The following is a 10784-nucleotide window of genomic DNA, read 5'->3' as shown; positions in this document are numbered from 1 at the left end:
TGGCATCCTGCACCAGGAGTCTGGGCTGTTGCCCTGGAATTCTGCAGCGCAGGGCCAGCAACGCTGCCCCCAGGCTTTCACAGAGCCAGAACAGATTTCCACTGCTTTGCTCTAAGTTCCCCTCGCAGAACGGCAATGGTCTGGCCCTCCCCACGTCTCTCCACGTCAAACATCACGCTCACACAACCTTCCCACACGTTGTTGCTATTTCCTAATTCCATTTGTCTCTGTGGTTTCTCAGGCGTTGGCCTTGGGGAGGGAGACAGTCGCCCGTGCTGGTTTGCCATTTAGGTAAGAAAGGCTGTTGCAGTTTGTTGATACTCAAATTGATGTACCAGTTTAAGACATCGTCTATTAACTTCCTGTTAGGACAGACAAGGATTTAGCACTCTTTCCTGCCTTATCTTCCCAGCTTAATTATAGCACAATTTTTATTAAACTTATATTCAGTATGAATATTATGACTATGTGAATATTGTTCACTGTTGAGCCAAGTATTATATCGTAGTGAAATTTGATTTTCTTTCTTATACACTTGTTCAGCTTTTTCTGGCATTAATAACTACCTCATTGTTCTTATCAGCTTAGTATTTTTTAAACATGCTGTCACTCATTCTTTCTAAACTATCCAAACCCTTGTAACTTTGTATATTTTCTATACAAAGGAGTATATCAAGTCATCTCTCAGTTTTATTCCCATTTTCTTAGATCCCTCCCTTTATCTGCTCTAATACTCATCACCCTGGACATTCTCATTATCTCTCCTGTATTGATCTTTTGTTTCTGAATCCTTCGAGTATTCTCTCTTCATCAACTGCACATCTTTCAGTAGCTTCATGAAAAAGGGTACACGATAAGCAAATCTTTGGAGAGATTGCATGTATAACATTGTCTTTATTCTACCATTACACTTGATTGATAGTTTAGCTGGTTATAGAATTCTTTCTTTCTTCCTTCCTTTCTTTCTGGATGTGTATTGATTGTACATATTTAGGGGTTAAAGAATTATGTTTCAAACATGTATACAATGTGTGATGATCAAATCAGGGTAATTAGTATATTCATCATTGTAAAAATGTATGATTTCTTTGTGATGAGCATGTTTGAGCTCTGCTCTTCTAGCCATTTGAGAACATTCAATAAATGTTAACTATATACTGTACACCACTAGAACTTATGTTTCCTAGAACTATTTTGTATCCATTAGCCAATCTCTCTCTATCTCTCCAGCCCCTCCCCTTCCCAGCTTCTAGTAACCACAATTCTACTCTCTACTTCTATAAGCTCAACTTAAAAAAATCTTTTTTTTATTTTTTAGAGTTCTTATTTGATAAAATTTTCCCTTAGAATTTTGAAGATATGCTCTTTTAGACTTCTAGTATCTATTAATGCTTTTAGAAGTCTAATGCTATTCTCACATCACTGCTGCCATGGGGCCTGTCCTGAGGCATGGAGCCAGGGACTGACCCCTCCGCCTTCATCCTGGCATGCCGCTGCTGCCACAGGGCCTGCCTGGGGTCCTTAGGCATGAAGCTGGGGACCAACCCCTCCTCCCACAACCAGGCAAGGAGCACAGCAAAAACACCACTTCCATGTGGGTGGCCTATCACAGCCACCACAATAGCCATGGCTGCCGCAAAAGCAGCTAATGCTACAACCACCATGCAGATGGCTTGCCAGCCACTTGAGTGCATTGACATAAGGAGAGTCACCAGTAGAGACCAAAGAAAAGAAGAGGATGTCTCTCTCCACAAAGCCCATTCCAGAGTGCTAGAAGAAGCCTCTACTCTCTTTTTTCCCCTCTCTTATTCATTTTTGGCTTTTAAAATTCATGTTGGCCCTTGGCCTTATGGTCACCTCTGAGTGAGGCACTAAAGTCTGATTGCACTGTGTGGGGGTAGATGGGGCTTCTCAGCAACAGGCCTTCACTACAGAGAGGTCTGACAGTAGTCAGCTTTTTCACTGGGGAATCCTCGAATATTTATCTGTGGAGGTCTTCTCTCTGGAAGGGGGTCAATTTCTCCAGAAAAGAATCCTCTGGTCTCCAACCTGTAGGTTACACAGTTGGCTTTCATTGTATAAGAAGCCTAGCAGAGGAGAGAGACTGGGGAGGTGGGTCTCACTGTTCCATCTGTCCAAATTTCTCTTACTCCTGTTTTATGCATGGCATATCCCCCACTCTTTTCTGTGTTCCCAGCTCCAGGGCTTTTCTGGCTCAGTTCCTCCAGAAGAAAACACTTCCAGCTATCGATTGGTTTGGGGAGTGGGGGTGGCCTGGATGCAAAGGTTCGGTAGAAGAAGGGACCTGCTGCTCACTCAGGCCCGCAGCTGGCTGGCTGCTGATGGGGACTGCCCTCTGTGGACACTGAGGGGGTGCTTCCTGTGTTTTCACTCTTAGGAACACTCCTAAACCCTTTCACCTTCCCCATATGTTATTTTTATCTCCACTCCTGCCTCCTCTCTTATTCTGTCTTTGTGGGTTTATACCTTTTTATCCCTTGACTGTCTCTTCAGTGGATTTGGGGTAAGGGACAGATGCAGGTATATGTTTAGTGCCTTATGGCCCCTTGGGAAGGTGACAAAGAGAATTGAATAGACATTGAGGAGGCATCACAGGTGAGAGTAGGGAACTGGAGAGGTCCAGGTGTCCTGTTCCTTCATGCAATGGGACACCCACCAATAAGGTCATAGCCACAAGTATTCGAAGGGTGAGGCAGAGCAGTTCTCTCTCCAGACCATGAAAGTACAAAGTGCTTGGACTGATCAAAACCTAACTCAGCTCCTGCCTGGGCACCACCTGAAGCCAAGACTGGCAAGAGGTGAAGGTGAGGCTCTGGACACAGGGGTGCTCTGGTGGGAGTCACCAGAGTGCGGTGCAGACGACCACTGGTACAGAAAGGAAATAGTGGAGTTTCTATTTCTATGTGTTTTTACTCTTAAAAATCAGAAGAGATCCCGTGGACATATGATGGCCACCTTCCCCAATCAGTGTCCAGCAACAGGTGTCACCCACGGCTGCAGGCTCACTGAGGGTAGAGGGCGTGGTAGTGTCTCAGTGTCCTGCTCCACAGTGTAGCTCCCTGTGCCTGCCAGGGTGACTTATAGACTGCTATAGTTCAGATGCCTCCCCACACCCTCATTGAAGCTTAAATGCCCACTGTAACTGTTGAGGATGGGAAATCCTATTATGGTAATTGAACAGTGGGGCCTTGAAGAGGTAATTAGATTGTAGGACCATGCAGTAGTGAACGGGTTAATTATGGTGGTCAGGGACATGGTTCTGAGGGCTTTAAAAGGAGAGTGCATGAGGAACTCTCTCTCTCTGCTCTGCCATTTCTGCCACGTGAGACCCCTGGGTCACTGTCACCACCACCAAGACCCTCACCAGATGTATTCCTTGCACTATGAACTTCCTAGCCTCCGAAAGTGTAAGCAATAAATTTTATTTTCTTTATAAATCACCCAGTTTCAGGTATTTATGTTATAAGCAACAGAATAATACACAGACCATGGGCTGACTCTTCACCAAGCTGGAGAGTGTCCTGGTGATGCCAGCCAGGCATCACCAGCTCCAAACCACCACTGCGCTAGGTCTGATGATAATACCCAATGTTCCAGTTTATCAAGAAGACTCTCAAGTGAGTTTTCATCTACTTTTTGAAAAGATAGATTTTGTCCTAATATATAACTATAGTATAGAGCCATTGGACTTAGCTAGGCATTAAAAACCTGGTGTATTTCACCTTCATTCTGTGAAGAGCTCTATTTCTGTGTTTGTGCTGTGATTACACTCAGTGTATAATGTATGTATATAGTGTTTGCACATGGATGGTTTGCACGTGGGGTTGTGACTGACAGAGCTTGAAGACCACAGATCGGCAGAACAGCGTGCTGACCACGGCCAGTAGCCTCTTGCTTCCCCACAGTGGGGATTCCGGTGCCTGTAGGATTTTCCAGACACACAGGCTTTGTACCTCCTAGTTTGGATTTGTTTGGGATTGGCTGTGTCCTCCAAAGAGTGGCAGTCACCCCACTTTCTGCACAGTGGGTGCAGAAGCAGTGAGGCAGGACCCTGAAGAGCAGGAGAGGGAGTGGCAGCCACACGTGGACAGAGGGTGCCCCCAGCCCTACTGCCCTCTGCCCTGAGCTGCCACAGAGTCAGCCACTGTGGGTCCTGAGGATGCACTGCTAACTTTGCAAAGACGGCTGAGCAAAACTCAGCCTGCCAGGAGCCTGCTGCTTAGTGCCCCTGTCCCCAACATGACATGTCCAGCGATGAACATGATCCCAAGCAGAGGAAATGCGGAAGAGAAACTTGCAGAGAACAGCACGACAGGAAGCAGTTTAGGGCCAATGGCAGAGATAGCTGGTGGGTCAGGGTCGGGGGAAGTCGCAGCGAGCCCCAGCCTGGGAGGACACCGTGGAAGGCTGCACCTGCCTTGCTCTCCTGCTCTGTCTCCCCAGAAGAGGGGACAGTCCTGAGCCTTTGGCATCCATGCCATGAGAGCGGGGGGTCGACCTCGCCTCCCGAGCTCCCAGGATGTGTCCAGCTGGGGCTGCCCGCCCTCAGCGAGGCTCCCACCTGGTGACGTGACCAGACCGGCAGGCCAGCTTTCTGGGCCGGGTCACGCACGACCCTTCCTTTCTCCCTGGAGGCAGCCCGTGGGATGAAGGAGGCCCCGAGTGGGAGAGGGCCGGTTGGGGCCTCAGTGCCCTGCAGGGCCTGCTGCAGTGTCCCCGGCCTCCACCTGCTGGATATCAGTTGTGCCTCGCACACCAAGTTGGGACCACCCCAACTGTTCCCAGACATGGCCACTGTCCCCTGGGCAAGGGTCACCTGGCTGGGGACTGTGGCATGAGATGGCTGGTAGCGAGAGCTTCTCCCCTTGCATGGAGCAAGCGTGTCTGTGGTCACCTCCTTCTTCCTGGATGGAGCGCTGTTGCGGCTGCTTCTCTCAGTCTCCCCCTCTCTGTCCTCCTAGGGCCACCATGGAGGCTGCACGTTCTCTTCTCAGTTTCACGAATACTTTCAATCAGGTTACAGCTAGGCTGCTGCTCCTCAGTGTGACTCAGATTTACAGTGACCCTCTCGGAGTTCCCCTTATAGCAATCCCAACCTCTATGGGGACACTTTGCCATCACTGCCATGTACAGGATGTACAGACTATATCGTCTTTTGGAGACTCTCCCTAAACAACTCACGGACACTTGCCTAGACTTGCCCATGCTATCACAGGACTTTAGAACGGGTATTTTATTTTTTTTTTGGCAGCTGGCCAGTGTGAGGATCCGAACTCCTGACCTTGGTGTTAGAAGGCTGCGCTCTAACCAACTAAGGCAACTGGCCAGCCCAACAGGTATTGATTTTAGGGTATTATCTATTCCCAACCTCCGTTCCACAGAAGACCTACTGAGCCTCAACATGCATAAATGACTCATCTGACGTCGTCAGTCCTCTGCCTGTGGTCACCTGAGATTCACTGACTCTAAGGTCTACAAATGAGTCATGATCTTCAGTTCAGGATCCCATCAGCAGATCTGCCATTGACAGCCACAGAACACGTCCTCAGAGAGGACTCCCAGAGTCCTGTGAAGACATGATTTCCAAATTGTAGCCCAGTATCTAGAGCTCCAGCCTCCGTCTGCTAGAATCTTCCAGACCCGGAGAGCTCCTTCCCTCCAAAAGCCAAACTTTCCATTTTAGGATGGCACTTGTAGGACCACTGGGGCCCCTCCAAGGGAGAAAGCCTGAGTACTGCCCTGCCCCAAATGCATCAGTGGCCTTGAGCACAATAAGCCTTCTTCCTTGTATGTGAAGAAGCATCTGGAAACTCCGTGCATGCACGGCATCCCTGGCTTGCCCTGGGGTTGCTGGGTGCCTTTCTGTGGGAGGTTTGTCACCCTTTCCAGGGGATGCTCAAGACTTCTCCCAAGACTTGCTTTCTGAAGGTCTATGAGAGTCACTAAATCTAAGACACTCAGCCCATCCTGATTTCAGAGGCACTGAGATGTGAAAAGCGTGCATTCTGGAATTGGACAGATGCGGCGTCCTTCCCCTCCTCTTGGTGCTGCTCTCTGGCTTCTGGCGGACCAGCCTCGCCATCATGGAGGTGCCAGCCCTGCAGTCCGGGCTGCCTGGCACGTCCCTGCTCGTGGGTTCCCTCCTGTCACTTCCTGCCTGTGCTCAGAGATCTTTCTCCAGAAAAGAAGTTGCGACTGTTCGAGACTACGCCCCACACCAGATTTCTTCTCACAGCACGTTAGGAAAGGAATAATGAGTGGAATAAATAGCATTGGCCCAAGACCTCAGGGCCGAAAGAAATCAGGACATATAGGGATTTTAATAGAAACAAAACATATTTAGCCCCGTGCCACAGGCACAAACTTTGATGCTTCTTTTGAGATTATGATAATTACAAATGAAGAGGAAATCCTCTTCCGTCATCTATTCCTGCTGACAAACAGTGAGAAAAGTCACCTTACTATGTATGACAAGACAGTGTGTGAATGTGATTCAGAGTGTATCACGAGGTTGGTCTCAGGAGCCTCTTCCTCAAGAACTGTTCTGGGAAAGGGTGGAAATAAAAAGAGAATGTGTTCCAACCAGTTTGACCAAAAGACATCACGTCCACGATGCATTCATTTGATTCATTCCTGCCAAAGATTTTCATTATTTAAGAAAATTATGACTAAAAAAGCAGAAATGAAGGCAAATAAGAAAGCAAGAGAACTGATGAAGAACTGAGAATTCATGCATTTAACCACTCACTCAAGATGACTGACGAAGAGCCTACCACGTGCCACGCTGTGCCAGGAGCTCAGAGTGCAGAGATGGAAACGCAGAGGCTTTGCCCTGGAATTAAGTGCATATTTGGAAATAGAAATAAAGAATGATCAAGCTGAACTCTCTTAAGTATAGAGGGTGTCTTAGTCCATTTTCTGTTGCTATAACTGAATACCTGAGACTGGGTAATTTAAAAAGAAATGAAATTTACTTCATGTAGTTCTGGAGGCTGGGAAGTCCACGGTCATGGGGATCTGGTGAGGGCCTTCGTGCTGGTGAGGACTCTCTGCAGAGTCCCGAGGTAGCCCAGGGCATCACATGGAAACGGGCTCATGAGAGAGCACCGAACTGGCTTTTATAACAGATCCCCTCTTGTGATAACTAACCCACTCTCTCGATAACCCATTAATCCATGAATTCATGAATGAATTAATCCAATCACCTTCCAAAGGTCCTGCCTCTCAACACTGCTGCACTAGTGACCAAGTATCCAATACATGAACTTTGGGGGGACACATTCAAGCCATGGCAGAGCGTCAGAAAAGGTGGTGGGCCATACACAGCCCACCATGGAGGACCTTCAACTTGCCACATGCCCAGCCACCACCATGCTCCAGGAAGGGCATGCCCCAGTGAACTGTGCTCCTCTCATGGTCAGAGCCCATACCCATACTGCAGGACTTTCTGAATGTGGGTAAGAAACTGTGGCTTGTTGAGGCACTGTGAATCCACCACCGTTACCAGAAAACTGATTCATTGCACAGGCCTTAGTTATGGGTTAGTAGAACATGCTCTCTAGTGAGCCGTGTATCACAACCTAGATGTTCAACATCTTTCTTCTCCTGAAACCACAGCAGGGGCAAAGGTGAAAGAGGGAACCAAGCCTGCGTGTAGCATGTCCTCCTGGATCAGGGCCCACGTATAGATCCATCGTGATCACGCCGAAGATCTGCTGAGGCTTCAGGGCGCAGAGGTGGCCAGCACCAAGGTTGTGCTGCTAAGAGGACCCCCTCACTAACCAACCCTGCCTGCCTCCTGCGCAAGGGGAGCCTGGTGCTGGCTGGAGCAGCTGGAAGCCCCAGACAAGCCTTAGGAGAGAGCTCCTCGTCTCAAGCCAGAACTGGAAATCAGAAAACAATCCTTTACTTTGTATTAGTCTTTATTCCTTCACTTAAAAAGTGACTTGAATAATAACATGAGAGATCGGAGAGAGCTGAGAATGGCACCCACACGGCGGATTGGTCCACATGTTCATGTTTATCCTGGTTATAAATTGTCTTTTCATGATGTTGAAAGCATGTTGAAATTAGGTCATTTTAAAATAATTTATTAAAAGGTACTGAAACTGCATGGCCATGGAGGAGGTGAATGATGCTTGGCCTGGGAGATTCAGGATGGATTTATTTTAATTCTGGGAATGGGCCTTTATGGCCAGGTGCCCACGTGGGGCCGTCCCTCTGTCCTTCTGTCACATACTTCATTTCCAGGTGAGAGGAGAGAAACGAGGACCCTGTCCTGGCTGAGGGTGGGGAGTTTTGGAAGGAAGAAGGTTTTTTACCTTGTGCTTATTTCTCGGGTATAAGATTTCTCAAGGGGTCTCTGCTTCAATGATTTTACAGACCCAGAATCCAAGAAAGACAAGAGTAATTAAGTGATTGACCCTGGATTAGAGTGGGTGCAGCCCTCTATTTTCAGTCTGGAAAACAACAGCTGGTTTCAGACACTGTGGCCCTGATTCTAGATCCCCTCATGCAAAGTCCTCATCGAGTACCCCCGTCCCCAAGGAAGACCACGCAAGTCTAGCATGGGAATACCTAAAAGCTGGTTTATGTTTTGATCTGTTTCTAATTTCCATCTTCAGGATATGAAAAAAAGTGTTTTGTTCACCTTATTGGGCTTGAAATGGATGCCTTGGGGAGGAGCAGTTCAAGACTAGGATTGTAGGAGCCAGACTCCTGACATGGTCACAGAGCCACTCTGGCCTGCTGCCCCCTTCTGAGTGGCCACAATGTTGATTTCGTGGCATTACTTTTTCATGGTGATAAAAAATTATCCTACAACTGAAAGCCCAAGCTCCAATTATAAAAACTGCTGAGGGGACTATGAGGAGAACATCGTTCTCTCACCTTTCTGTAGAATGTCAGGAACCTGTGTCACTCCCTGGTCTCACAATGAGCATGGGGCGAAGGCAGGGGAAGCAGCAAAGATTGCCCCCCTGACCCGGGGATGCAACCAATGCAGGGGCACAGCCTCCCGCCACAGCCATGGCCATGCACACACAGGCACCCGGGTGATACTGATCCATGGGACAAACACAAATGGCACCCCCCCCTTGTAGCCCTGCGGGCCTCCCCGGCCTCTTTCTCTGCATTTTCTTTATCTCCAATTATAAAGCAGCACCAGGTTTCCTTGTCAGCTTTTGCCATGTCTCCAAATGGCTTTTCAGTGTCAGGCCCATCAGGAAATTAACTCATCACGCAGTGACAGCTGCTAATTTTTTCCCCTTACATGTCAGATGGATCGCCTGCTGAAGCTAATAATGAATCACCCATGCCTGATTAGAAAGTGCTTCCGAAACGTATAACTGCCATCCGAGCTAACTTTTTTCCTCCTGTAAAATGATATGGCCCTAGAGGAGTTAGAAATGAACAGTTTCCTTCACCAAACTGGAGCAGGAGCAGGCTGCTTCAGCGAGATGGCGCTCTCTTAAAGTACGGGCTAATATTAAACAGTGGAAACTTCCAGCTCTTTTTCAGTTTGCTGAATGAGTGACCTTTCTTTTTTCCTAATTCTCTTCCTAGAAGTAACTCTGGGTGAGAATTCTAAGCTGGCTCTTCAATTCTTTCCTTATGCCACTACCTCATCTGCGTGTTTAGGAAAACGAGCAGCTGGACAGACTCGAGATGCAAGTGCTGTCCATGGGTCGTGGAACTTCACAGATCCTGTGTGTGTGGGTGGCGGTGCCCTTGCTTCTCACAGGGTGAGTGGTGGCTGCAGACACTGGGCCTCCATGGAGTCCTCCTGTGCCCTGCAAGGTGATTCTAGGACTTTCGACAGAGTCTCTTTGCTTGGCCAAACTTCAATCTGAACCTTTCCCAGGCACTTTCACATGTGCATGTCCTTGTAGCACCTAGTTTTAGCAAGAACACTGAGATGTCGGTTTAGCTGGAATCCCCCACCCTCAGCATCTGATTGGGTTCCTTAAACTCCCCTTCTCCTCCGCCCTCAAGGTGATTGAAGTCTGAGCTCCCCGGCCTGCCTGCAGCAAGAATCCTGTTAGCTTGGTTTAGCCTGAATCCCCTCTTACCTGTGATGCTTCCTCTGCCGCCCACCAGTGCATGCCCCACAATTCACTCCTGGGCTGCAGATCTGCTCTCGTTCTGCCTGTATTCAGAATTGAGCAAGTTCTGTATTGAGATCTCTTTCCCCCAATGCAATTGTCCCGAATAAACTGTTTTTCCTGCTATAACTACTGTCCAGCTCTGGTTTTTCCTTAACACTCTGGGGTTCACATTTCCGAACTGAGCTGATAAATGACAGTGGGGTTTTCAGAGGTACACTGATACAGTCTTAGCACATTTACTTGGTTCTTCAAAGCAAACCAAATAGCAACAGGATGTACTCTACACCAGGCGACACAGCTTTTCCTGCCTGTTCTGTGGTGCACAGAATATGTGCCAAGGGGTGATCGTCCTTTCTCCCTCCACCTTGCTGCTCAGTGGGGCCTGAGGCATCCCAGAAAGATCCATGTTTGAGTCCCAGTGTGTCATTAAAGTGTCCTTATGGGGCTAAAACTCCCTTTGTATGAAAATTGCTATCTCACTTGCAATTCTCCACCATGTGTAGTGAGCCTTGCCCAAAAGTTGGACTCTAAGCCATCTCTGTACGTCAGCTTGGGCAATCTGCTTCCTGGCATGCCAAGTGTCCCTGAGGCTCCATCATTTAATCAGCCACAGTTTGATAAGAATGTGGCCTTTCTGGATTATGGTCTCCAAGTAAA

The sequence above is a fragment of the Cynocephalus volans genome, chromosome 13, assembly GCF_027409185.1.
Source record: "Cynocephalus volans isolate mCynVol1 chromosome 13, mCynVol1.pri, whole genome shotgun sequence".
NCBI lineage: Eukaryota > Metazoa > Chordata > Mammalia > Dermoptera > Cynocephalidae > Cynocephalus > Cynocephalus volans.
The sequence above is the reverse complement of the archived record's forward strand: the minus strand, read 5'-3'. Positions refer to the sequence as shown.